The sequence below is a fragment of the Danio rerio genome, chromosome 4, assembly GCF_049306965.1.
Source record: "Danio rerio strain Tuebingen ecotype United States chromosome 4, GRCz12tu, whole genome shotgun sequence".
In the NCBI taxonomy this organism is placed as follows: Eukaryota; Metazoa; Chordata; class Actinopteri; order Cypriniformes; family Danionidae; genus Danio; species Danio rerio.
In genome coordinates, this window is record NC_133179.1 from 50,243,760 (window position 1) to 50,264,440 (window position 20,681).

At 35.4% G+C, this 20,681-nt stretch overlaps 19 non-coding genes across 19 annotated transcripts; all 19 read left to right on the plus strand.

The window, feature by feature from the left end:
• Window positions 1-5,607: 5,607 nt before the first annotated feature.
• Window positions 5,608-5,726, plus strand: LOC141383824 (5S ribosomal RNA). The gene has a single exon (XR_012404878.1). It is a non-coding gene; the product is annotated as a 5S ribosomal RNA (ribosomal RNA).
• A 58-nt stretch (window positions 5,727-5,784) lies between these two features.
• LOC141383653 (5S ribosomal RNA) lies at window positions 5,785-5,903 on the plus strand. Its single transcript, XR_012404683.1, has one exon. It is a non-coding gene; the product is annotated as a 5S ribosomal RNA (ribosomal RNA).
• Window positions 5,904-5,961: 58 nt separating this feature from the next.
• LOC137494895 (5S ribosomal RNA) lies at window positions 5,962-6,080 on the plus strand. The gene has a single exon (XR_011014839.1). It is a non-coding gene; the product is annotated as a 5S ribosomal RNA (ribosomal RNA).
• Window positions 6,081-6,138: 58 nt separating this feature from the next.
• LOC137494884 (5S ribosomal RNA) lies at window positions 6,139-6,257 on the plus strand. The gene has a single exon (XR_011014828.2). It is a non-coding gene; the product is annotated as a 5S ribosomal RNA (ribosomal RNA).
• Window positions 6,258-6,315: 58 nt separating this feature from the next.
• Window positions 6,316-6,434, plus strand: LOC141383695 (5S ribosomal RNA). The gene has a single exon (XR_012404729.1). It is a non-coding gene; the product is annotated as a 5S ribosomal RNA (ribosomal RNA).
• A 58-nt stretch (window positions 6,435-6,492) lies between these two features.
• LOC141383879 (5S ribosomal RNA) lies at window positions 6,493-6,611 on the plus strand. Its single transcript, XR_012404937.1, has one exon. It is a non-coding gene; the product is annotated as a 5S ribosomal RNA (ribosomal RNA).
• Window positions 6,612-6,669: 58 nt separating this feature from the next.
• Window positions 6,670-6,788, plus strand: LOC137493934 (5S ribosomal RNA). Its single transcript, XR_011013909.2, has one exon. It is a non-coding gene; the product is annotated as a 5S ribosomal RNA (ribosomal RNA).
• Window positions 6,789-6,846: 58 nt separating this feature from the next.
• On the plus strand, window positions 6,847-6,965 carry LOC137494851 (5S ribosomal RNA). Its single transcript, XR_011014795.1, has one exon. It is a non-coding gene; the product is annotated as a 5S ribosomal RNA (ribosomal RNA).
• A 58-nt stretch (window positions 6,966-7,023) lies between these two features.
• LOC141383742 (5S ribosomal RNA) lies at window positions 7,024-7,142 on the plus strand. Its single transcript, XR_012404778.1, has one exon. It is a non-coding gene; the product is annotated as a 5S ribosomal RNA (ribosomal RNA).
• Window positions 7,143-7,200: 58 nt separating this feature from the next.
• LOC141383849 (5S ribosomal RNA) lies at window positions 7,201-7,319 on the plus strand. Its single transcript, XR_012404906.1, has one exon. It is a non-coding gene; the product is annotated as a 5S ribosomal RNA (ribosomal RNA).
• A 58-nt stretch (window positions 7,320-7,377) lies between these two features.
• On the plus strand, window positions 7,378-7,496 carry LOC141383883 (5S ribosomal RNA). The gene has a single exon (XR_012404942.1). It is a non-coding gene; the product is annotated as a 5S ribosomal RNA (ribosomal RNA).
• A 58-nt stretch (window positions 7,497-7,554) lies between these two features.
• On the plus strand, window positions 7,555-7,673 carry LOC141383631 (5S ribosomal RNA). Its single transcript, XR_012404659.1, has one exon. It is a non-coding gene; the product is annotated as a 5S ribosomal RNA (ribosomal RNA).
• A 58-nt stretch (window positions 7,674-7,731) lies between these two features.
• Window positions 7,732-7,850, plus strand: LOC141382866 (5S ribosomal RNA). The gene has a single exon (XR_012403809.1). It is a non-coding gene; the product is annotated as a 5S ribosomal RNA (ribosomal RNA).
• A 58-nt stretch (window positions 7,851-7,908) lies between these two features.
• Window positions 7,909-8,027, plus strand: LOC141383151 (5S ribosomal RNA). Its single transcript, XR_012404127.1, has one exon. It is a non-coding gene; the product is annotated as a 5S ribosomal RNA (ribosomal RNA).
• A 58-nt stretch (window positions 8,028-8,085) lies between these two features.
• On the plus strand, window positions 8,086-8,204 carry LOC141383665 (5S ribosomal RNA). The gene has a single exon (XR_012404696.1). It is a non-coding gene; the product is annotated as a 5S ribosomal RNA (ribosomal RNA).
• A 6,346-nt stretch (window positions 8,205-14,550) lies between these two features.
• On the plus strand, window positions 14,551-14,669 carry LOC137493442 (5S ribosomal RNA). The gene has a single exon (XR_011013415.1). It is a non-coding gene; the product is annotated as a 5S ribosomal RNA (ribosomal RNA).
• Window positions 14,670-14,727: 58 nt separating this feature from the next.
• Window positions 14,728-14,846, plus strand: LOC137493961 (5S ribosomal RNA). The gene has a single exon (XR_011013936.1). It is a non-coding gene; the product is annotated as a 5S ribosomal RNA (ribosomal RNA).
• Window positions 14,847-14,904: 58 nt separating this feature from the next.
• On the plus strand, window positions 14,905-15,023 carry LOC137494014 (5S ribosomal RNA). The gene has a single exon (XR_011013989.1). It is a non-coding gene; the product is annotated as a 5S ribosomal RNA (ribosomal RNA).
• Window positions 15,024-15,081: 58 nt separating this feature from the next.
• LOC137492125 (5S ribosomal RNA) lies at window positions 15,082-15,200 on the plus strand. The gene has a single exon (XR_011012097.1). It is a non-coding gene; the product is annotated as a 5S ribosomal RNA (ribosomal RNA).
• Window positions 15,201-20,681: the final 5,481 nt, after the last annotated feature.

The following is a 20,681-nucleotide window of genomic DNA, read 5'->3' on the forward strand; positions in this document are numbered from 1 at the left end:
GAGGAGTTACATGGGCTCTCATTGAAGACCAGATAAGCTGCAGCATTCTGGATCATCTGTAGAGGATTAAGGGTGCAGGATGGGAATCCAGCAAGAAGAGCACTGTTGGAGTCCAGCCTTGAAATGACAAGAGTTTGCATCAAAAGTTGTGCAGCATGATCTGTTAAGAAGAGTCTGATTTTTCTGTCGTTAAAAAGTGCAGATCTAGATGATGGAGCTTTGTTAGCAATCTCCTCTTTGAAGGACAACTGATCATCCAGAATCACCCTAAGATTTCTTATCGAACTACATGGGGTAATGGTTGATTATCCCAGCTGGATTGAGAAATTGTGTTGAATGTGTGGAGTTGCAGGAAAGGTGATGTAAGCAGATGATTGAGCAGTTGGTGAAGTGTTTTTCCAAACCAATATCCTTTAGGCAGTTTGATGTGAGTTAAAAATCTGGAAATTTAGTTGAAAGCAGCCCTTTGTAGTGTTTTGACAATATATAGAAGGAGAGAGAGACTGGTCTGTATTTTTCATCCAATGAGGTGTTGAATGATGTTTTTTTGAACAGTGAGGTTACCCAGGCCTGTGTAACACCCATGGCCCTACACCACCCAACCCGCTCTGAGCTAAGATCGAACCGGCGACCTTTTGCATGGCAGTTGCTCTAACAAGTAGGCTAAAGACCATGGCCTCTAGTGTCTGTCACTAGAGCACCTTTAGAGGTCAGAGGAATGAGGTTTACCTGCACAGCACTTCACTAGCTGGCCTTCGGTACACCTACTTAAAGCTGGTTGAGAATGTGCCAGTATGAAGTGAAGGAAGAGACTGAATTTTTCTTCAGAGAGTGTTGTTTGATGGAGATTTAAATTTGAGTGTTTGTGTGTAAAGAAGGAGGCCAGCTGATAAGTAGTTGAGGGAGGAGGACAGAGCAGGGTATTAAATGTCCTAAATAGTTTGCGTATGTCTGAAGTGGTGTTAATTTTATTATGGTAGTATGAGGTTTTGGCCAAATGGAGCTGGGAGGCTAATGATGCCAGCTGGGTTTGGTACCTGCTAAGGTCACTGGAGGCCTTTTATTTGTGCCATGCACTCTCTGTTGCCCTGGGTGCTGTTCGATGTTATCTCAGAACATGCCCTAACACTAACCATTTTCTCAGTCCATCTCTCTGTTGCCCTGGGTGCTGTTCAGTGTTATCTCAGAACATGCCCTAACCCTAACACTAACCATTTTCTTAGTCCATCTCTCTATTGCCCTGGGTGCTGTTCTATAGGAAGCCTAGCAAAAATGACTTCCTTATCTTCGTTTTCCCATGAAAGCTGTTGACAGGACTGCTCCAGCTCCTTTACAAGCTTCTAAAATTCAACATCCCTCTACAACCCATCAGCAATTCTACTACCATCATCTGACTACGAAAAATCAACAATAACAGCAGCAGCATTACAAAAACAGTGGAAATAACAAAACAGCAGCATTAAAACTACTCTCTCTTCATCAACAGCAACATGGACAGGAATAAAATCTCTGCTCAGTCTTTCTCTACAAGTCCTTACGCTCTTCCTCTCCCTACTCTTTTCCCCTCCTCCAGTATCCCCACCTTTTTCTCCTCTACATCCCTTCACTAAGCACCCACCTCCATCCATTACTAACCCTCCCCAACAGTTAACCCTCCCTACTCACCTTTCTTCCACACGGCCCCCCCTTCACTTAACCAAGCACCCACCTCCTATGGCCATCTCCTATGAGGAAACACATTTTTACACGCACCACAAATTGTTTTCTGCAAAATGCACTATTCATGTTACTCAGTTAATCAGTATCCCTACTGGGGGGCCATGGATACTGATCTTCACAACAGAGTTTTCTTAGGATGCCGTAATCTCACATAGCAACACCTTAGCAACCACCTAGCAACCGCCTATCAACTGCTTAACAACCCCCTAGCAACGCCTTAGCAACACCTTAGCAACCACCCAACATAGATATGGCAGATGGAATCGTTTTTAAATCTGATATAGGAAGAAAGGAACTAAATTAGTTAATAATAGAAAATAACTGAGTATATATATAGAGGGAGAGGAATAGAGAAAAAAAGTTTTCAAGGAGACAAAAATAGTGGGGAATTTTATGTCAAACAAGAATAGATTTTATTTTATGTACTTGGAATATTGAGAATTTTATAGAAAATCTGAAATATAAAGAAAACAATTTTAGTGATCACAAGCTTTAACATTTAAAATAGAATGGGAGAATGTTCAAAGGGGACCAGGGACTTGGATTTTAAATACAATCATTTTAGAGTATGTTTAAAAAAAATAAAAAAATTGATAGAGAAAGAAAATAAAATAGAATGTAGGATGAAGATAAAAGGATATGGTGGGGAAAATGCAAAATATCAAATAAGAAAATACACAATCAAATATTGTTCAGTACTACAAAGATGTAAAAAGTATACAGAAAAAGAAGTTAAAAGATCCAAAAAAAAAAAAAGAATTAAACAAGAAAAATAAAGATTTTAAAAAATCTAATAAATTGAATTCCTTCATTTTAAATAAAAAATTACTAGATTTTGAAAAGGACAAATATAAGGGGGCAATGTTGAGGAGCAGATCTAAATACACAGTAGAAGGGAAAAAATGCACAAAATTCTTTTTTTTTTTTTGATTTGGAGAAGCAAAGAGGTAAAGCAGGAATACTAAAGGAAATTAAAAGTAAAAATTTTAAAATTGCAAAAGGAAACAGAAATACTAGAAGAAATCAAACATTTTTTATGTAGATCTTTTTAAAGAAAAATGTATTGATGAAGAAAAAGAAAGGAAGATTCTAAATTATATAAAAGTAAAATTAGAAAAAGATGACAACAAAGAATGTGACAGAGAATTAGATGAAGAAGAGATTGAAATTGCAATAAATCAGCTAAATAAAAAGAAAAGTCCAGGTATAGATGGAATAGGAAATGAATTTTATATTGTTTTTAAAGATATTTTAAAAGGAATACTTAAAGAAGTTTATAAAGAAATTTTTAAATGTAAAGAGATGAATGAAAGAATGGGGATGGGATTAATGAAGTTAATATATAAAAGAAAAGGAGCAAAAACTGAATTACAAAATTATAGACCAATAACAATGTTGAATACAGATTTAAAGATTTTAGCAAAAGTTTTAGCGAATAGATTAAAGGAAGTTTTACTAAATTAATTAAATCAAACCAAGCATATGCAATAAAAGGGAGAGATATAGCAGATGTAACAATGAGTATTAAAAGCACATAAGAATATATACAAGAAAAGAAGATGAATGGGTATTTAATTAGTTTAGATTTTGAAAAGGCTTTTGACAGAGTAGAACATACTTACTTATTTGATGTACTCAAAACATTTGGATTTGGAGAGAATTTTATTATTTTATTTTATATAAAGGGGCTTTAACAAAAGTAAAATGCAATGGTTTTTTAACAGATTGTTTTAAAATTACAAGATCAATTAGACAAGGATGACCTCTTTCAGCACTATTATATTCCCTAATCGCAGAACCTTTAGGGTTAGCAATAAAACAAGAAACTAAAATTAAAGGAATAAAAATAGAAGAAGACGAGGATGAAGGAAAAATATACCAGTATGCTGATAATACAACAATAAAAGTGAAGGATAAAAAGAGTGTAAAAGAAGCCATGAAAAAAGTACAAGAGTTTTGTAAGGGAACAGGAAGCAAAATAAATGAAAATAAAACACAATATATGAGGTTTGGTAAAGCAGATATTTTAACAGATTGTTTCCAATTTAGAGAAGTAGAAGAACTGAAAATTTTAGGAATTTTAATTGGTAAAAATGAAAGAAAAGCAACAGAAAAGATGTGGGATGATCTAATAAGAGGAATAGAATCAAAATTAAATTTTTGAAGGATGAGAGAACTTTGCTTAAAGGGTAAAGCCTTAATAATAAATGTTTTAATGACATCAAAGCTATGGTATAAATTATATGTAACAGAAATGCCATGTTGGATAGAAGGGAGATTGAAAAAGTGTGTTCAAGATTTTTTATGGGAGGGGAAACCCCCAAGAATTGCGTACAATACAATAATAGGAGCAACAGAAGAAGGAGGGATAGGATTGATTGATATTAAACAAAGGAAGAATTGTCTTAGAGTGAAAATAGTTAAAAAGCTTTTACAAGAGGAGAACTCAACAGAATGGAAAAAGGTTATGAAATATTTTTTAAACAAAGTTGGCAATTTTAACTTAGGAGAAGACATTCTTTGGTTAAAAACAAAAAACTGGATGACGGAAAAGTTACCAGGGTTTTATCAAGAAATTTTAAGTGGATGGGGGAAATTTTTAGACGGAGTATTTTACCGAGTAAAGGGAAGAGAAAACTTGTTAAATCAACCTTTGTTTTTAAATAAAAGTATTTTAAAAGAAGGGAAGGAACTATTTTTTTAAAAATGGATGGATGTCGGGATTTTAAGAATAAGGGATGTGCTTTATAAATTCAAAAAGGGATTTTTACCTAAGCAATATATAGTAGACTTAATGGAAGAAGCTAAAGAGGAATACAGTGTAAAGGAAATAGAAAATAAACTTGAAACGGTCAAATGTGCCATACCAAAAGAATGGATTACAAGAATAGAAAATATGGAAGAAGGTGGGAATGAAAAAGTCATACATGTCAGTTTAAAAGGAAAGCTTTGTAATTTTAAAGATTGTATACTGAAAGACTTTTATGTTTATTTTAGAGATAATGTATTTCAAGAACCTATAGCAAATAACTTTTGGGTACAAAGATTGAATAGTGTGAAAAAGGAAAATATATGGAAAAACATGAGAGGGAAAATAATAGAAACAAGATTGGAATGTTTTGAATATTTTATAAGACACAAAGCAATTTTTACTGAGTGCATTTTAACAAAGATACAGAGAGAACAAAATGCAACATGTAAGGTTTGTTTTCAAGAAGATGAAGGAATTTTACACCTGTTTTTATACTGTAAAGAATTAGAAGGTTTTTACATGAAATGCCAAAAAATGCTTAAAGATTTATTGAACGATTGGGATGAAGAACAATTGGAATGGAATACTCTAGTGATGTTCGGATGGAATATGGAAAACAAAAACAAAAAGTTTGTAAATCTTCTTATAATGATGATTAAAAAATGTGTGTGGGAAAGAAGAAATGTAGCAAAACAGGAAAAAGTTGTTTTAAATGTGTGGAATGTACTAAAACGAAAAATGGAAAGATACATAGAAAGACTGTACTGGTATTTTAAAGGAGAAGATATGTTACCAAGCTTTTATGATGTGTTTAATGATGAAGTGTATAATGTTTTAAATGGTTTAAAGTGGAAAATGCCCAAAGAGGATGTTATGTTATGAAGAATGTTGATTTTAATGTAATTGTTTTGTGAAATTTCTTGAAGTATTTAAATGTTAATGTAATGTGATTATTTTTTAATAAAAAAAAAAATAATAAAGAAATGCCCGATCTCATCTGAACTCGGAAGTAAAGCAGGGTCGGGCCTGGTTAGTACTTGGATGGGAGACCGCCTGAGAATACCAGGTGCTGTAAGCTTTTCGAAGTGCTTCATTTGGCAGCTGATTTAAATAGCCAACGCTTGACAGCCTCTTTCGCTTACGGCCATACCACCCTGGAAATGCACGATCTCATCTGAACTCGGAAGTAAAGCAGGGTCGGTCCTGGTTAGTACTTGGATGGGAGACCGCCTGGGAATACCAGGTGCTGTAAGCTTTTCGAAGTGCTTCATTTGGCAGCTGATTTAAATAGCCAACGCTTGACAGCCTCTTTCGCTTACGGCCATACCACCCTGGAAATGCCCGATCTCATCTGAACTCAGAAGTAAAGCAGGGTCGGGCCTGGTTAGTACTTGGATGGGAGACCGCCTGGGAATACCAGGTGCTGTAAGCTTTTCGAAGTGCTTCATTTGGCAGCTGATTTAAATAGCCAACGCTTGACAGCCTCTTTCGCTTACGGCCATACCACCCTGGAAATGCCCGATCTCATCTGAACTCGGAAGTAAAGCAGGGTCGGGCCTGGTTAGTACTTGGATGGGAGACCGCCTGGGAATACCAGGTGCTGTAAGCTTTTCGAAGTGCTTCATTTGTCAGCTGATTTAAATAGCCAACGCTTGACAGCCTCTTTCGCTTACGGCCATACCACCCTGGAAATGCCCGATCTCATCTGAACTCGGAAGTAAAGCAGGGTTGGGCCTGGTTAGTACTTGGATGGGAGACCGCCTGGGAATACCAGGTGCTGTAAGCTTTTCGAAGTGCTTCATTTGGCAGCTGATTTAAATAGCCAACGCTTGACAGCCTCTTTCGCTTACGGCCATACCACCCTGGAAATGCCCGATCTCATCTGAACTCGGAAGTATAGCAGGGTCGGGCCTGGTTAGTACTTGGATGGGAGACCGCCTGGGAATACCAGGTGCTGTAAGCTTTTCGAAGTGCTTCATTTGGCAGCTGATTTAAATAGCCAACGCTTGACAGCCTCTTTCGCTTACGGCCATACCACCCTGGAAATGCCCGATCTCATCTGAACTCGGAAGTAAAGCAGGGTCGGGCCTGGTTAGAACTTGGATGGGAGACCGCCTGGGAATACCAGGTGCAGTAAGCTTTTCGAAGTGCTTCATTTGGCAGCTGATTTAAATAGCCAACGCTTGACAGTCTCTTTCGCTTACGGCCATACCACCCTGGAAATGCCCGATCTCATCTGAACTCGGAAGTAAAGCAGGGTCGGGCCTGGTTAGTACTTGGATGGGAGACCGCCTGGGAATACCAGGTGCTGTAAGCTTTTCGAAGTGCTTCATTTGGCAGCTGATTTAAATAGCCAACGCTTGACAGCCTCTTTCGCTTACGGCCATACCACCCTGGAAATGCCCGATCTCATCTGAACTCGGAAGTAAAGCAGGGTCGGGCCTGGTTAGTACTTGGATGGGAGACCGCCTGGGAATACCAGGTGCTGTAAGCTTTTCGAAGTGCTTTATTTGGCAGCTGATTTAAATAGCCAACGCTTGACAGCCTCTCTCGCTTACGGCCATACAACCCTGGAAATGCCCGATCTCATCTGAACTCGGAAGTAAAGCAGGGTCGGGCCTGGTTAGTACTTGGATGGGAGACCGCCTGGGAATACCAGGTGCTGTAAGCTTTTCGAAGTGCTTCATTTGGCAGCTGATTTAAATAGCCAACGCTTGACAGCCTCTTTCGCTTACGGCCATACCACCCTGGAAATGCCCGATCTCATCTGAACTCAGAAGTAAAGCAGGGTCGGGCCTGGTTAGTACTTGGATGGGAGACCGCCTGGGAATACCAGGTCCTGTAAGCTTTTCGAAGTGCTTCATTTGGCAGCTGATTTAAATAGCCAACGCTTGACAGCCTCTTTCGCTTACGGCCATACCACCCTGGAAATGCCCGATGTCATCTGAACTCGGAAGTAAAGCAGGGTCGGGCCTGGTTAGTACTTGGATGGGAGACCGCCTGGGAATACCAGGTGCGGTAAGCTTTTCGAAGTGCTTCATTTGGAAGCTGATTTAAATTTCCAACGCTTGACAGCCTCTTTCGCTTACGGCCATACCACCCTGGAAATGCCCGATCTCATCTGAACTCGGAAGTAAAGCAGGGTCGGGCCTGGTTAGTACTTGGATGGGAGACCGCCTGGGAATACCAGGTGCAGTAAGCTTTTCGAAGTGCTTCATTTGCCAGCTGATTTAAATAGCCAACGCTTGACAGCCTCTTTCGCTTACGGCCATACCACCCTGGAAATGCCCGATCTCATCTGAACTCGGAAGTAAAGCAGGGTTGGGCCTGGTTAGTACTTGGGTGGGAGACCGCCTGGGAATACCAGGTGCTGTAAGCTTTTCGAAGTGCTTCATTTGGCAGCTGATTTATATAGCCAACGCTTGACAGCCTCTTTCGCTTACGGCCATACCACCCTGGAAATGCCCGATCTCATCTGAACTCGGAAGTAAAGCAGGGTCGGGCCTGGTTAGTACTTCGATGGGAGACCGCCTGGGAATACCAGGTGCTGTAAGCTTTTCGAAGTGCTTCATTTGGCAGCTGATTTAAATAGCCAACGCTTGACAGCCTCTTTCGCTTACGGCCATACCACCCTGGAAATGCCCGATCTCATCTGAACTCGGAAGTAAAGCAGAGTCGGGCCCGGTTAGTACTTGGATGGGAGACCGCCTGGGAATACCAGGTGCTGTAAGCTTTTCGAAGTGCTTCATTTGGCAGCTGATTTAAATAGCCAACGCTTGACAGCCTCTTTCGCTTACGGCCATACCACCCTGGGTACGCTAGAGGGAGTTAGTGTGCAAACAGGAAGTGAAAGGCTGCAGACGGGAGAGAAAGGCTCTCCCTTTCTTTTGTTGTTTTATTTAGTTTTTTTGGGTGTTTAATATAGTTTAAGGAGTTATTATTTTTATTTTTGGAGTTTAAACCACCTGACAGCAGCACATGTGCTAGCTGGAAGGTGGTTATTCACTTTTTTTGCTTGGATTTTTTTGGGACAATGGAAAGCACAAAGGACAAAATCACTGGACTTTCGGGCAAAACAAGAGGAGAAAATAACACAGAGATGGATGGTGAAAAGCAAAGAGGAGACGACACGGGAGTACGAGAGGGAAAACAGATGGGAAACAACACAGCACGAGGAGGAGAAACAAACATGGCTAACATGGAACGACAAGAAAATCAGCAACAGGAAAGACAACATGAAAGGAGAGGAAAGAAGTACTTGAAGGAAGCAACTGTAATACTAAACGTGGACAAAGTAAAAGAGGTGAGAGTTTCAGACATTATTAAGGCGTTAACAGAAAAATGTGGACATGGGAGAATTTTGGCAATAAGACCGAGAAAGGACAAAGAATATGAAATAACTTTAGAAGAGGAAGAAACTTGTGACAAACTGATTGATGGACTAACAATAAATGAAGAGAACTGTGAAGTTAAAATGTTACAAAACAGAGACTATGTTGTCTCCTTTATGCACTTGCCTGTTTATCTGGAGGATAGTGTAATATTAGAAAAATTGGATGGATGGGGTGTTAGCCCCTTATCAAAAATTAAAAGGAGGACATATCCGGGCACTGAGATTGAGGATGGGACAAGGTTCATTAAGACACGGTTTCCCAAGGAGGTGGCTTCGCTTCCATATAGCACGAAGTTTGAAACGGCAGAAGGACCACAATATTTCCGGGTGATGCACAGCCACCAAGTTAAGACTTGTAGGCTGTGTATGAGCCCGGAGCATGTGATGAAGGACTGCCCAGACTTTAGGTGCTTTAAGTGCGAAGAAAGAGGACATTTTGCAAGAAACTGTGATGCAATTAAATGCCCGGAATGCCTCCAAATTTTAGCAAAATGTGAATGTTGGATGGAGGCAGAGGAAGGAGAAGAAAGAAACCAGATAAGCAGGCAAGTGCATAAAGTAAACAATGTAGAACAAAATGAAGGAGAAGAACAAGCTGGAGTTTTACAACCAAAAGACTTACCGAAAGAGAAACAAAATGGAAAAGAAATTCAAGAGGATAAGAAAATGCATGAGAGGAATAATGAAGATGACATTTTTTGTGAAGAAAGACATGAAGAAGAGAGAGGAAAAATGCAAAATGAAGCAAATGAAAGACTGATATTGGAAGAAAGGGAGAGGCAAACGCTTTTCAAAGAAAAGGAAAAAAGAGAAGAAGAGGATAATGAAAACATAGAAATGGAAACAATGGACAATTCTCAGATGTATGGAGACAATGAGGTGAAGACTGGACAAAGAAATGAAGAAAAAAGTAATGAAATTGGAAGAGAAGAAGAAATTAAAATGGACAGAGAGGAGAGAAGAACAATTCGAAGAAGGACATTAAAGATTAAACCTAATCTAGAAAGTACAAAGAGAAAATTGACTACAAGAATGAAAAACATGAACAGATATGAAGTGTTAAAGGAAATGGAGGGAGATGATGAGTAATAATGATTTTTAGGTTTTTAATTTTATCTTTATTTCTTTTAATGGTTTTAAAATGTGTATCTTTTAATGCAAGAGGTATGATGGAAAAAGGGAAATTCGAGAAAATAAGAGAAAAATGTAAAAATAAGGACATGATAGTATTACAAGAAACAAACTGGAAAGATTATGTAATGGAAGATTTTAAAAAGAAGTGGGAGGGGGATATCTTATATAACAATGGTGATGGCAAATCTGGAAGAGGGGTGGCATTTTTATTAAAAAAAGATGTTTTTAATATTAAAAAAATCGTGTATAAAGACAATAATGGAAAGTGTTTAGTGATAGAAGTAAACTATGAAGGACAAGAAATGATTATAGCCAATATACATGCACCTACGGAAGAGAAAGATAAAAAAGAGTTTTTTAAGATTTTAAATAAGGTAATTGAGAGACATAAAAAAATAATAATGGTAGGAGATTTTAATACAGTTTTTAATAAACAAGACATGGCAGATGGAATGGTTTTTAAATCTGACACAGCAAGGAAAGAACTAAAGGAGCTAATAAAAGAAAATAATTTAATAGACATATGGAGGGAAAATAACAAAGAAAAAAGAGAGTTTTCAAGGAGACAAATAGTTGGAGATTTTATATGTCAAACAAGAATAGATTTTATATTATGTACTAGGAATATTGAGAATTTTATAGAAAACATACAGTATGAAGAGAACAGTTTTAGTGATCATAAGCTCTTGCATTTTAAAGTGAATGTAGATAACATACAAAAAGGACCAGGAACTTGGATTTTAAACACAACCATTTTAAAAAATGAAGATTATGTTCAAAAAGTCAAAGAAATAATAGAGAAAGAAAAAGAAAATAGAATGTATGATGAAGATAAAAGGATATGGTGGGAAAACACAAAATACCAAATAAGAAAATACACAATCAAATATTGCGCAGTACTACAAAGATGTAAAAAGTATACAGAAAAAGAAGTTAAAAAATCCTTAGAAAAAGAATTAAACAAAGAAAATAAAGATATTGAAAAAATAAAAGAAATAGAGCAAAAATTAAGAGATTTAGAAGAAGACAAATATAAGGGGGCAATGTTGAGGAGCAGATCTAAATACACAGTAGAAGGGGAAAAATGCACGAAATTCTTTTTTGATTTAGAGAAGCAAAGAGGTAAAGCAGGAATACTAAAGGAAATTAAAGGGAGAAATGGAAAAATTGTGAAAGGAAACATAGAAATACTAGAAGAAATCAAACATTTTTATGAAGATCTTTTTGAAGCAAAAGGTATTGATGAAGAAAAAGAAAGGAAGATTCTAAATTATATAAAAGTAAAATTAGAAAAAGATGACAACAAAGAATGTGACAGAGAAATAGATGAAGAAGAGATTGAAATTGCAATAAATCAACTAAATAAAAAGAAAAGTCCAGGTATAGATGGAATAGGAAATGAATTTTATATTGTTTTTAAAGATATTTTAAAAGGAATACTAAAAGAAGTTTTTAAAGAAATTTTTAAATGTAAAGAGATGAATGAAAGAATGGGGATGAGATTAATGAAGTTAATATATAAAAGAAAAGGAGCAAAAACTGAATTACAAAATTATAGACCAATAACAATGTTAAATACAGATTTAAAGATTTTAGCAAAAGTTTTAGCGAATAGATTAAAGGAAGTTATGCCTAAATTAATTAAATCAAACCAAGCATATGCAATAAAAGGGAGAGATATAGCAGATGTAACAATGAGTATTAAAAGCACAATAGACTATATACAAGAAAAGAAGATGAATGGTTTTTTAATTAGTGTAGATTTTGAAAAGGCTTTTGACAGAGTCGAACATACTTACTTATTTGATGTACTCAAAACATTTGGATTTGGAGAGAATTTTATTAATTGGATTAAAATTTTATATAAAGGGGCTTTTACAAAAGTAAAATGTAATGGTTTTTTAACAGATTGTTTTAAAATTACAAGATCAATTAGACAAGGATGTCCTCTTTCAGCGCTATTATATTCCCTAGTCGCAGAACCTTTAGGGTTAGCAATAAAACAAGAAACTAAAATTAAAGGAATAAAAATAGAAGAAGAGGAGGATGAAGGAAAAATATACCAGTATGCTGATGATACAACAATAATAGTGAAGGAGAAAAAGAGTGTAAAAGAAGCCATGAAAAAAGTACAGGAGTTTTGTAAGGGAACAGGAAGCAAAATAAATGAAAATAAAACACAATATATGAGGTTTGGTAAAGCAGATATTTTAACAGATTGTTTTCAATTTAGAGAAGTAGAAGAGCTGAAAATTTTAGGAATTTTAATTGGTAAAAATGAAAGAAAAGCAACAGAAAAGATGTGGGATGATCTAATAAGAGGAATAGAATCAAGATTAAATTTCTGGAGGACGAGAGAACTTTGCTTAAAGGGGAAAGCCTTAATTTTAAATGTTTTAATGACATCAAAGCTATGGTATAAATTATATGTAACAGAAATGCCATGTTGGATAGAAGGGAGATTGAAAAAGTGTGTTCAAGATTTTTTATGGGAGGGGAAACCCCCAAGAATTGCGTACAATACAATAATTGGAGCAACAGAAGAAGGAGGGATAGGATTGATGGATATTAAACAAAGGAAAAATTGTCTTAGAATCAAAATAGTTAAAAAGCTTTTACAAGAGGAGAACTCAACAGAATGGAAAAAAGTTATGAAATATTTTTTAAACAAAGTTGGCAATTTTAACTTAGGAGAAGACATTCTTTGGTTAAAAACAAAAAACTGGATGACGGAAAAGTTACCAGGGTTTTATCAAGAAATTTTAAGTGGATGGGGGAAATTTTTAGACGGAGTATTTTATCAAGTAAAGGGAAGAGAAAACTTGTTAAATCAACCTTTGTTTTTAAATAAAAGTATTTTAAAAGAAGGGAAGGAACTATTTTTTAAAAAATGGATGGATGTAGGGATTTTAAGAATAAGGGATGTTCTTTATGAATTCAAAAAGGGATTTTTAACTAAGCAATATATAGTCGACTTAATGGAAGAAGCTAAAGAGGAATACAGTGTAAAGGAAATAGAAAATAAACTTGAAACGGTCAAAGGTGCCATACCAAAAGAATGGATTACAAGAATAGAAAATATGGAAGAAGGTGGGAATGAAAAAATCATACATGTCAATTTAAAAGGAAAGCTTTGTGATTTTAAAGATTGTTTACTGAAAGACTTTTATGTGTATTTTAGAGATAGTGTATTTCAAGAACCAATAGCAAATAACTTTTGGGTACAAAGATTGAATAGTGTGAAAAAGGAAAATATATGGAAAAACATGAGAGGGGAAATAATAGAAACAAGATTGGAATGTTTTGAATATTTTATAAGACACAAGGCAATTTTTACTGAGTGCATTTTAACAAAGATACAGAGAGAACCAAATGCAACATGTAAGGTATGTTTTCAAGAAGATGAAGGAATTTTACACCTGTTTTTATACTGTAAAGAATTAGAATGTTTTTACATGAAATGCCAAAAAATGCTAAAAGATTTATTAAAAGATTGGGATGAAGAACAATTTGAATGGAATACTCTAGTGATGTTCGGATGGAATATGGAAAACAAAAACAAAAAGTTTGTAAATCTTCTTATAATGATGATTAAAAAATGTGTGTGGGAAAGAAGAAATGTAGCAAAACAGGAAAAAGTTGTTTTAAATGTGTGGAATATACTAAAACGAAAAATGGAAAGTTACATAAAAAGTCTGTACTGGTATTTTAAAGGAGAAGATATGTTACCAAGCTTTTATGATGTGTTTAATGATGAAGTGTATAATGTTTTAAATGGTTTAAAGTGGAAAATGCCAAAAGAGGATGTTATGTTATGAAGAATGTTGATTTTAATGTATTTGTTTTGTGAAATTTCTTGAAGTATTTGAATGTTAATGTGATAAGTTTTTGAATAAAGAAAAAAAAAAAAAAAAAAAAAAAAAAAGAAATGCCCGATCTCATCTGAACTCGGAAGTAAAGCAGGGTCAGGCCTGGTTAGTACTTGGATGGGAGACCGCCTGGGAATACCAGGTGCAAAAAAAAAAAAAAAGAAATGCCCGATCTCATCTGAACTCGGAAGTAAAGCAGGGTCGGGCCTGGTTAGTACTTGGATGGGAGACCGCCTGGGAATACCAGGTGCTGTAAGCTTTTCGAAGTGCAAAAAAAAAAAAAAAAAAAAAGAAATGCCCGATCTCATCTGAACTCAGAAGTAAAGCAGGGTCGGGCCTGGTTAGTACTTGGATGGGAGACCGCCTGGGAATACCAGGTGCAAAAAAAATAAAAAAAGAAATGCCCAATCTCATCTGAACTCGGAAGTAAAGCAGGGTCGGGCCTGGTTAGTACTTGGATGGGAGACCGCCTGGGAATACCAGGTGCTGTAAGCTTTTCGAAGTGCAAAAAAAAAAAAAAAAAAAAAGAAATGCCCGATCTCATCTGAACTCAGAAGTAAAGCAGGGTCGGGCCTGGTTAGTACTTGGATGGGAGACCGCCTGGGAATACCAGGTGCTGTAAGCTTTTCGAAGTGCTTCATTTGGCAGCTGATTTAAATAGCCAACGCTTGACAGCCTCTTTCGCTTACGGCCATACCACCCTGGAAATGCCCGATCTCATCTGAACTCGGAAGTAAAGCAGGGTTGGGCCTGGTTAGTACTTGGATGGGAGACCGACTGGGAATACCAGGTGCTGTAAGCTTTTCGAAGTGCTTCATTTGGCAGCTGATTTAAATAGCCAACGCTTGACAGCCTCTTTCGCTTACGGCCATACCACCCTGGAAATGCCCGATCTCATCTGAACTCGGAAGTAAAGCAGGGTCGGGCCTGGTTGGTACTTGGATGGGAGACCGCCTGGGAATACCAGGTGCGGTAAGCTTTTCGAAGTGCTTCATTTGGCAGCTGATTTAAATAGCCAACGCTTGACAGCCTCTTTCGCTTGCGGCCATACCACCCTGTAAATGCCCGATCTCATCTGAACTCGGAAGTATAGCAGGGTCGGGCCTGGTTAGTACTTGGATGGGAGACCGCCTGGGAATACCAGGTGCTGTAAGCTTTTCGAAGTGCTTCATTTGGCAGCTGATTTAAATAGCCAACGCTTGACAGCCTCTTTCGCTTACGGCCATACCACCCTGGAAATGCCCGATCTCATCTGAACTCGGAAGTAAAGCAGGGTCGGGCCTGGTTAGTACTTGGATGGGAGACCGCCTGGGAATACCAGGTGCTGTAAGCTTTTCGAAGTGCTTCATTTGGCAGCTGATTTAAATAGCCAACACTTGACAGCCTCTTTCGCTTACGGCCATACCACCCTGGACACGCCCTCTAGTGTGAGTTAGAGTTGGTGCACTGCAGGAAGTGTGAGGTGGCAGAAGGAAGAGAGAGGCTCTTCAATTTTGGCAGTTTTGTTTTTTATTTTTAGTTTTTGTATTACAAAGTTTACTTTAATTGTTTTTTCAGTTAAAGATTATTTTTAACTAACCCCAAACAGTAACACTGTTTTGGGGTTGGTAAAACAACAAAATGGACACTATGGAGAAAGAGAATGGACAGGACACAAATGGAAAAAGGAACAGAGAACAAGGAAATGCTACTAACATGCTTGAAAGGACTCAAAATGAAGATGCCAGAGAAAACAGCAATGAGACATGGGCAACAGTTGTTTCAAAGAAAAAAGAAGGAAAAGGAGGCGATCAAGAAAAGAAAGGGGATCTACAATCAACTGCAAGTATTGAAAGTGTAAAGAATACTGAAGGACAAAGGAATGCTTTAAGTCAAAAACAACAGATGCTGAACAAAATAAAGAAGCAAGCAAGATATCAAAGAGAGTACAAGAAGGAAGCCACACTAACAATGATGGTAAGAGACATTGAAAACTCTACTATAAACAACATAATCAAAGCAGTGGAAGACAAAGTCGGGATTGGCAAATTACTTGGACTGAGAAGAAAAAACAACAATGAATTTGAACTGACAATGGAAAGTGAAAAAGAATGCGAGATATTGTTAAACGGACTGATGATTAATGGAGAAGAATGTGAGATGAAAAAGCTGTGTGCAACAGAAAAAATGGTATCTTTCCTGAACTTGCCCAGTTATATACAGGATGAGGAGATACAACAAAAACTAAGTAATTGGGGAGTAACTCCGATACTTCCAATAAGAAGAAAATATCATCCGGGAACAATGGTGGCAGATGGAACACGCTTTGTCAGAGTAAAATTTCCCAAAGAAGTGAAATCTTTACCGTACAATGTTGGCTTCATGACGGAAGAAGGGATGCAATATTTCAGAGTGATTCATGATAATCAACTGAAAATGTGCAGACTCTGCTCCAGTACAGAGCATGAGAAGAAAGACTGCCCAAATTTCACATGCAGGAGATGTCTTCAGCAGGGGCATTATGTGCGGGACTGCGAAGTTCCGCAGTGCCAGGGCTGCGAGAGGGCATTGACAAGATGTAACTGTGAAAAAGAGGAGGAAGTTGAAAGGATGGAAATACAAGCATCACTTGAAAATACGGCAACAGAAAGGAAGGAGGACAAAACAGGAGAAGAAAAAAACACAGAAGAGAACAGAAATGAGCAAGAGGATAAAGAAATGGAACTGGGAGAAGGAGCAAACAAGGAAGAAGGAGAACCAAATAATAGACAATTTGCTGACGAACAATATGATGAGGACACTACAGAACTGAACATTGAAGAGAGACAGGAGAAAACAAGGACTGAGGACAATGAAATAAGAGCAATAAATGAGGTAAGAGGAATGGATTTTGAAAGGGGGAATTATGGACTGGAAAAAAAAGAAAAAGGAAAAAAGATAAAAGATTTAAAATCAAGATCTAAAAGTGGCTTAAACATTGAAATGGTTCTACAACGGCAAAAAATAAGAAGAGAAGAGATAAAAGAAAGAATGGAAAGGAAGAAATTTGAAAAGGGAGATGCAAGAAACATTTGTTTAAGTGACAGTGACTCAGAATGAATGGTGGTTATTGGTTTATCCAATAATTATACTAATGAGTAATGTATGTGTGGTATCATTGAATGTAAGAGGATTGTCCAAATGTGAAAAGTTTGAAAGATTAACGTGTTTAACAAAAAAGTGTGATATATTATGTTTACAAGAGACAAAGTGGGAAAATGAGATTAAAAATGAAATGAGAAAATTATGGAATGGTGAAATATTTAGTAATGGGAATATAGAAAAGAATAGAGGAGTAGCAATTTTAATAAAAAGAGGGATTTTTGAGAAAGTAGAATTAGACTATAAAGACACAAATGGAAGAATAATAATTGTAAAAGTTCTGTATGGTGGGAAAAGTTTTAGAGTATGCAACATACATGCACCAAATGAGGAAAAGGACAAATATAACTTTTATAAGGAAATAGATAAGCTAATAGAAAAGAATGAAAACATATTTATTTTAGGAGATTTTAATATTGCCATGCAAAGAATAGATATAGATGACTCAATGAATTTTAGAACAGACAGAGGGAGGAATGAACTACAAAATTTGATGAGAAAATGTGATTTGGTAGATGTATGGAGAGAGCGGAATGGTATGAAAAGAGAGTATTCAAGAAGAGAAATTGCAAATAGGATTTTAAAGCAAAGTAGAATTGACTTGTTTTTATGTAAAAAAAAAGAAGTACAATATGTTAACACAATTTTATATAAAACCTATAGTGAGAGTGATCATGATTTTTTATGGATAACAATGAATTTTAATGAGATTGAAAAAGGACCCGGAGTGTGGATACTCAACACTGAGCTGTTAAAAATAGAAAGTTATAAAATGAATATAGAAAATATAATAATTAATAGTGTAAATGATGAAATGTTTGAAACAGAAACAGGTTTATGGTGGGATAATCTGAAAAATAGAATAAAAGAATACTCAATAAATATATCAGAAAAAATACAAAAGGCCAAAAAATTTAAAGAAAATAAAATTAGAAAAGAATGGAATGAAGAAATGAGTAAAGTAAATGGGATAAATGTTGACAAAATAATTGAATTACAGGAAAAGCTGAAGAAAATTGAAGAAGAAAAGTGTAAAGGAGTAATTATTAGAAGCAGAGCTAAAGACATTGTAGAAGGAGAAAGAAGTACAAAATACTTTTATGAATTAGAAAAAACAAGACAGAGAGCAGCTATAATAAAATGTATAAAAACACAAGATGGGAAAACTGTAGAAGACAAAGAGGGAATTTTAAATGAAACTAGACGATTTTATAAGGAATTATTTACAGAAAATGGAGTTAATTTAAATGATGAACATTTTTTATTAGAAAAAATAACAGCAAAATTAAATAAAGAGGACAAGGAAATGTGTGAGAGTGAGATAACAGATTTAGAAATAGAAACAGCTATTGATCAGTCGAGAAATGGGAAAAGTCCAGGAATAGATGGACTACCAGTTGAGTTTTATAAAGTTTTTAAAAATGTTTTAATTCCTATTTTAAATGAAATATACAGTGATATTTATGAAAAAGGGGAGTTAACTAATAGTATGAAGAAAGGAATGGTGAAAATGATTTATAAAAGAAATGGAGACAAAGGAGACTTAAAAAATTATCGACCCTTAAGCATGCTGAACACGGACTATAAAATTTTAGCAAAGGTTTTAGCTAATAGATTGAAAGTAGTTGTACCTAACATAATCAAAACAAATCAAGCATATGCAGTTTTAAAAAGAGACATAACTGATGTCATAAACAATATAAGAGATATAATATGGTATATGAGAGAGGAAAAAGAAACAGGATATATAATCAGTGTCGATTTAGAAAAAGCTTTTGATAGAGTGGAACACAAATATATGATGGATGTAATGGAGAGATTTGGTTTTGGAGAAAGATACTTACAATGGATAAAATGTTTATATGCAGATATAACAAGCTGTATAAAAGTAAATGGTTTTTTAACTAAAGATTTTAAAATAACAAGATCAATAAGACAAGGATGTCCAATGTCAGCACTATTATACACACTTGTATCTGAAACATTAGGATTAGCAATTGATAATGAAACGCAAATACGAGGATTATGTATAAAAGGAACAGACTTAGAACACAAAATATTTCAGTATGCTGATGATACTACTTTAATAGTAAAAGATATTAAAAGTATTGAAAAAGCAGAGGAAATTTTAAACAGATATTGCAATGGAACAGGAGCAAAAATTAATAAGGAAAAAACTAAATACATGAGACTGGGAAAAATAAATGTTTTACCAGAAAAAATCAAATTTAAAGAGGAGAAAGTTGATATGAAAATTTTAGGTATAAGAATTGGTGAAAATGAAAATGAAACAAGGAATTTAATGTGGGAGGAAGTTTTAAAGGGAATGGAGAAAAGATTACATTTCTGGAAATTAAGAGGTTTGTTTTTAAAGGGGAAAGTTTTAGTTTTAAATTCCTTATTTTTATCAAAAATGTGGTATGTTTTAGGTACAGTGAGTTTGCCAATGAGTGTGTATAAAAAGATAAAAGCTATTGTTTTAGATTTCTTATGGGATGGAAAACCTTCCAAAATAGCTTATGACACCATAATTGGTAAAGTTGAAGAAGGAGGCTTAGGTTTAATTGATCCTCTAATCAGAATGAAAAGCATAAGAATTAAAACTGTAAATAAATATTGGAAAGAAGAAAAACATGTATGGAAAGATGTGATGAGGTATTTTTTAAATAAATGTGGGGAAATGCAAGAATATATATTATGGATGAAGCCCAAAGAGAATATGATGAATAAAGTTCCAGAATTCTATAAAGAGGTTATTAAAGCATGGGGAGATTTTAGAAAGCATATTGATTGTTCATTTAGTAAAGACGAGATTTTAAAGCAACCGCTGTTTTTAAATGAATATATTAAAGAAGGGAATAATACTATTTTTTATAAGAAATGGTTTAATGCAGGAATAAAGCAAATTAAAGATATTTTATATGAAGTGATACCTGGTTATGTACAGGCGCACGTAATAAAAGATGCAATAATAGAAAACTATGAAAACGAAACTAAAAGAGTTATTGAAAAGCAGCTTAACAACTTGAAAAAAAATATACCAAAAGAATGGAAAGAAATTATAGAAAATAAATTTGAAATGCACAGCGATGAAGGAAGGGTGATAAACTTTAAAGAAAATCAATATGCTTTTAAAGATGGTATACTGAAAATGTTCTATTCTTGTTTACGTAAAGATGTTTTTGTTACACCCAAAGCAGAAGAGTACTGGAAGAGATTATATCCCAATATTGAAAAGAAGGAAATATGGCAACATGTAAGAGCTTGGTGGAAAAGTCCCGTTTTAGAGAATTTTGATTACATTTTAAGACAAAACTGTATATTAAGTGAAATGAGATTGTGTAAAATAGGTTTGGCAAATGATGCAAGATGTAAAGTTTGTAATGAAGAAGATGAAGGTATACTACATTTGTTTTTTAAATGCAAAGAGTTAAAATGTTTTATTGGAAAAATTAAAGAAATGCTAAATGAAATGGGGATTGAAAATGAAGTTGTTGATGAGGAATGGGAAACATTATTTTTATTTGGTTGTAAAACAGAAGGTAAAAACACAAGGTTCATAAACTTCTTTTTAACAGTTGCAAGAAATGTGATATGGAATAGAAGGAATATTGTTAAACAAAATAATGGCAAATTGTCTGTGTGTAAATTGTTTCAAAGAAAAATGTCTGAACTGCTTAATACTCTTTTCTAT